The sequence below is a fragment of the Hemicordylus capensis genome, chromosome 6 (genome assembly GCF_027244095.1).
Source record: "Hemicordylus capensis ecotype Gifberg chromosome 6, rHemCap1.1.pri, whole genome shotgun sequence".
In the NCBI taxonomy this organism is placed as follows: domain Eukaryota; kingdom Metazoa; phylum Chordata; class Lepidosauria; order Squamata; family Cordylidae; genus Hemicordylus; species Hemicordylus capensis.
In genome coordinates, this window is record NC_069662.1 from 45,940,053 (window position 1) to 45,946,270 (window position 6,218).

Consider the following 6,218-nt stretch of genomic DNA (forward strand, 5'->3'; position numbering starts at 1 on the left):
GGGCTACTGCTCCCTCCATAGTTCAGCCTTTTGACTCCACCTTCCATCTCTTTTATACAGGGGCCTTGCACAATTTCCACAGCACCACCTGCTTGCCAACTCTTGCATTCTAAGAGTAACTCATTACTTTTCAGTACTACTTTTCTTCCCCTGACAATGACACCTTTCCTGTGTCCCAGCACCTTGGTGCAGTGGGGGTACATCCCGATTTCCCAGAAATAACACCACCATTCAGCTTTGGATTGTTCAAAGCCCTTCACACACTACCCCATACACTAAGTCAGTATTATTATCTCCATATTGTGAATGGGGGACTGAGAGATAGTGGTTTGCCTAAAGTTACCTAGAGGCTTTACACACAGGGCTTCTGCCCCGAATCGCCTTCAGAAGAGAGTGTGTGCGTTCACACACCAGCCAAACTTACCTCGAAGTCTCTTCGAGATTTTTGGACCCACTCCACACACAAACTGGGCTTTGTGATGTGAATTCTGGCTTATCGACGTATCTGGGTTTTTAAAATGCTGGTTTTAGGCTACTATTTCTGAAAACGCCAGAGCAAATGGGAGAGGCACTGATGTAGAATCATTAGCATGGTAAGAGGCATGCTCTCTTCAGAAATGCAGATCTATCTCTGCAGGAGCTCTCTCCCCCCCCCCCCCCGCCCTCCATTGGCTAGAAGGGAAACACGGAGCATGCCATGTGCTTTTAAAGACTTGGCTTTTTACCCAGGCTTTTACATGATCGTTTTCTACTGCAGCTTCTTTGTGTTTTTATTTGTTGTATTGTTTTTATGCCTGTTTTTATGTTTTTATATTTTTAACATGATATTTTTATTGTCTTTTATTGTATGTTTTTAACTTTTGTAAACCGCCTTGGGGTTATCTTTTTAACGAAAGGCGGTATATAAATGCAAAATAAATAAATAAATAAATAAATGTGGACTTGTTTCAAAACAAAATCTGAGAGCAGAGGGGAGGGGCCGCTTCCCTCAATGCAGCGAGTATACTTCGAAGTGGCTTCACTCAGTGTTTACCCCGAAGCCTGAAGCCAAGTGCGAATAACTCCCTAGTGAGTTAATGGCAGAAGCCGTCGTTTGAATCAAGGACTTCTTGATTTACAGCTTAAACTCTCTTGGCTGCTCCTGTTTTGTAACATATGACAGTTGTGTTTGAAGACAGATGCTTGATTCTTCACAACAACTGAGAAATAGCTGCCCATTTCCTGCACAATCTGGGAAGCCCGACAGCCTACCATGGGGGTAAATTCAGCCAGTGAATCAACTCTCAGTATTCCTAAAAAGGATATCTGAATCGCTGCCCTGGGATTTGTTGTGAAGGCTCAGGATATAAATAAATGAATAAGTTAGTTAGAGTCCATTGGCAGACCTTCTGTGCATGCCACACAGGCAGTTCTGAGGTCCTTGCTCTGCTGTAGGCTTCTAAAGCAACACTTATGGTGTTGTGCAGGAGTGTTCTTGCACTAATGATTTAAATAGCACAATCACACTTGTGTAATGATACCTTAATTGGAAAAAAATAGAAGTATTATTGTGCATGTGCGATTCTGCAGTTTTAAGTATCTGTGCAAGAGCACTCTTGTGCAACAGTGCAGGTGTTGCCTTAGATGCCCGTATCAGGGCAGACAGTTGAGAACCGTCCGCATTGCATTGTGCAGAAGGTCAGCCATTATGATTAAGTTTGATCTCAAAAGCAATCTCTTCAGATTTTGAGATTATTTTCCTCCTTTAAAAGGCAACATTGTTCGCTGCTTCTCCCACCTGCTGTCTGTGCTCTACCCTGCCTGATGCTGCCTGCACACAGACAGGCCTCCATTGTGTGCTGTGGAATGCTCACACATATTCCTGTTCTACATTCCTCTAAAGCAGAGGCAAGCAGAAGATAGACTGAGAGCTACTGGCAGATCCTTGGGAGATTTGCAGTGGACTGGCAAGAGTGTTTGACTCCTGGTTGTTTAACCACAGCAGCAACAAAAGGGCTCCCCTCCCCTAAATTAGACTGCTGAAATGAAGAAAGCTTTGGGAGAAAGCCAGAGTGGATTTTTGTGTGAAAGGACTGTGAGCGCAATTCTGGTACAGAAAACAAATTCCTGTGCTGAGTCTGTGCTCAGAGATGCCCCGTTCCTGAATTTTAAGGGCAAATCTGCTCCCCCCCCCCCGCCGAGGGACTGTTTTGCACCTGTCATTTGGTGGACTTCAGGGGTGGTCCAATAAAATACAAAGTAGATCCCACAAGCCTTAAGTGTGATCACCTCTGCTCCAATGAACCTCCACATTCCCCCCTAACACGATCCTTTTCTTTCTGATATAGAGATTATATAATAACTGGGTGAGGCTGTTGTGTTTCTTTAGACTGGCAGGATGCCAGCAGAAATACAGGTATTTCTTCTGCATACTGAGGATGTCTGACACTTCTAAGTTATTAAAATTCCCCAGTCTGAACCATAAGAGTGACCACAAGTGCTCTTAAATCAGATAAGGCCACTTGGGTTGCATAGTTTCTGGAGGAACTGGCTTCGTTGCCAACAAGTGCAGACTTAGCGAAAAGTTATGAACTAGTCTCATTAGCATCTCATCAGAGGCAGCTGCCAAACGCAAACACACAGTCGTGTAACTAGGGGTGCCTACAGCTAGAATACATTTCTGGGTTTGGCCTATTGTAAAAAAATACAGGAACTGCTGAACAAGAAACAATTGCTTCCCCCACCATTGCAAGAGACTTGGCCGAGATTCCAAAAACACAGATAGCTCTATACTTAGAGGTTGTTCACACCACGAGGTGGGTGGGGCGGGGAAGCGAGCGGGAGGGGGAGAGGCTGCTTAAACTCACCCAGCGATGAAGCATCCTACGAGGCTTTGAGGCTGAGCTGACCCCAAAATAAATACAATTAAATTAAAAAATCCCTGCTAACTTGGCAAAGAGGCACCTTTTAATGTGGTGATTCTCTTTATTTAGCAGGGGGAGAGTAACTGGCCCTATCCACCCCCAGCACAGTACCTCCAGTGACTGTTGCTGGTGTCTATCTGATGTTTCTTTTTAGATTGTGAGCCCTTTGGGGACAGGGAGCCATCTTATCTTATTTATTTATCTTATTATTTCTCTGTGCAGGGGCGTAACTATAATAGGGCAAGGGGAGACATTTGTCTGGGGGCCCACTGCCTTGGGGGCCCCCCCACAGGCAAGTCACATGACTGACTCCCCCAGCCGTGCACCCACCCGGGCTTCCTTCAGTTGTATTCATCCTCCAAAATTGATTTGAGTGTTAAGACCTGGAGCTACCAGAACAGCATGTCTTTCTCTGGTACCATTAAATGACTTGCATCGTCCACAATTTACAAAACCTTAAAAAAAATAATTTTATATACCACTATTCAGCCTCATTTAAGATTTCTTTACTTCATGTGCTGAGCTTCAGTGGGGGGGCATTTTAAAATCTTGTCTCTGGACCCACTCCCACCTTGCTACGCCCCTGTCTCTGTGTAAACCGCCTTGAGCTATTTTTGGAAGGGCGGTCTAGAAATAGAATCAATCAATCAATCAATCAATCAATCAATCAATCAATCATCTACCAGAAGCCAACAACCAGGATTCACGAAAATATATTGTTCATTGTTGTACTGCCCAATTCCAGTTGCATCTAACACCGCCATGTGTTCATGAGGTTGATGAAATCCAGCCTCTACTGGGAGATTCCATACAGCATGGCACGCATGGGAAAAAGATGGGGGAGGACTGTAAAGAGGGGGCTATTTTAGGTTAACGCGATCTGTGTGAGTGAGGCTCGCCTCTGTTAGGTGCGAAACCCCAACGGTGAGAGATGAGCTTACTCATCACTTCTGTTCCACTCATGGAGATTCTACTAGGGTGGCAGAGGTAAATGATGGCACAACAAATGACTTAAAGAGCTGTGTAGAGAAGCAAAATTGTTTTTGAGAAGTGTGGCTTTTCACATGTGTGACAAAATGTCTGCCTGCGGAAACTCTTCACAACTGTGAGGGCTGCAGTCGTGTGCACATGTAGGCACTCCTCCACACACACGTCTATCCCTGGCATTCCCCTTGCCCTTAAATTTTTAATTTTGATTTTCAGCCTCCCCAGTCCCGCCTGATTAGCTTCGCCACTGAACTCACCTTTCCCCCAGATGAGTGCTTGTGTGGTCCTGGGACCGTGGACCGTGCTCCCAGACGAGCAGTGCTGCCTGGTGCAGCATGCAGCTCCAGAGGCCGGGATAACACGACCTGGCTTCTGGAGATCCCACAATGCACTGGGCAACATGTGCAGTGCATTGGTGGATTCCCCCAGGAGACGGGCGCTCTAGATGCCTGTCTCTGTGTGTGGCTGGGCTGGATCTCGCACATGAGTAGGAGGCCCATCATAACAGCTGGGTGGAAATGCTGGGCTAGGTGGTGCTGCCCCGCTGTGATCGGGCCCTATCCTGGCGGTTCTTACGGACAGCCTAACCCAGGCTGGGCTTCCCTAGCCTGGGTTAGGCTGTGCGTGAGAAGAGCCTCTTTGGCTTCAGAATACATGAGATTTAAGCCAGGTCTGATCATGTACCCTGATTAGTTTGCCATCCCAGGGCCAGCGATTCCTCTTTCAACCCATCGGCCCAGCCTTTGCCCCAAGTCAGGTTGGGGAATAGACAGCACCAGAGGAGAGGCAAGCAACCCCCAAACAAGTAGTTCACTCACCCTTGCCACTGCCCATTGCTGACTCCTTGGGTAGTTTGAAGGGAAAGCACTTTGTACATGCTCAGCATGCTTCCCCCCCGACCCTACTTAGTTAGCTACAAAGCATCAATATATTTAAAAAGCACTTTGCACATTGGCTCACTTCCATTTATGTGCAAGATGGCAACTCTAATGTGAAATACACAATTATTGCACCATAGAGGTAGCTGCCGCAAGGACCTCAACGTAGCTTAGGTAGTTTCAAGGTAGTGTTAAGGTTTTCAAACATGAGGCTGGATGGCTGTAGCAGTTTCTTGCTTGAAGTTGACCTCCAAGGTCCCTTCCAACTCATTAAATTCTATGGTTTTGTCTTTTAGTACCGGCCAAAATTAGACCGCTAAAGAAAAGAAAGGGTTTTTGCTGTTGTTGCCAGTAGCTGCAACCCACCTTTAGTGGTAGACAGAAAACACTAGGGGTTCTTCCAGGCGTCAATAAATTGCACATTGAAAAGAGCCTACAAGTAAGTTTAAGGTGAGAGTGTGTTCTGCATCCAGACACTCATGCAGACTTCCATCGTCCTTTTCAGCATGGTCTCACAAGCAGAGCAGACAGCTAGCAGGGGCCTTGCACAATTTCCAAAAGACCGCCTGTTGGCCAACTCTTGTATTCTAAGATTAACTCATTACTTTTCAGTACTACTTTTCTGGCAAATGGGGAAAAGAATGAATTAATCTTGGAAAGCAAGAGCTGGCCAGCAGGTGGCACTGCATAAATTGTGCAAGGTCCTTGCTGGCCATCTGACCTGTGTGTGAGATCCCAATGGAAAAGACGACTGTGATAATCCCTAGAGTAAAAGTTGCACAGGTCTCACATGAACTATGGAGTCCTGAAGGAAAAGCACCAATCAGATTCCATGGACTGGTTACATTGATTAAAAATATGGAAACATTGGAGGCAAGATGATATACAGAAGACCTCTTTGTAGACACAAGTAGCTGAACAATACCATCCATATTTTCTTCACAAAAAGAAAAGCGGAGAGAAATTGCTATGCATAAGCTGCAACTAAAATAACAGGTTTGTGTCCCTGCCTAGAGGATTTTTCAAACTGTGTTTTTTTAATCTTTGCTGACTTGCATTTGGGGAGAAGCTGCTCTGTGTTCCCACTGGGAAATGTGAATTATTTTGTAGGGCAAGGCAAGGAGCTAGCACAAGGGTGGAAACATAAAACAGGAATTGCAAAGAGTTCTTAAGTATTCTCTGGGTGGTGTTTTTTGTTGTTTTTGTTTTGCCTCCCACATGACTAAATTTATTCCCATTCTGCAACCAGTCCTCCAACACATTACAAAATCTTGCTTCCTCCTTTCTTGCCTCTGGGTCATTATGATCAGGGTGCCTCTTCTCCCCCACCCACAATAATAGCAAAATGTCCTTCATTGTGGCAGGTGGTAAGGGCTGGAAAGAAGACCTGTATATTAGAAGGTCTTTTCTTTGCAGCCTTTCTATGCTGCTTAGGGGTTCAATCAGCTTG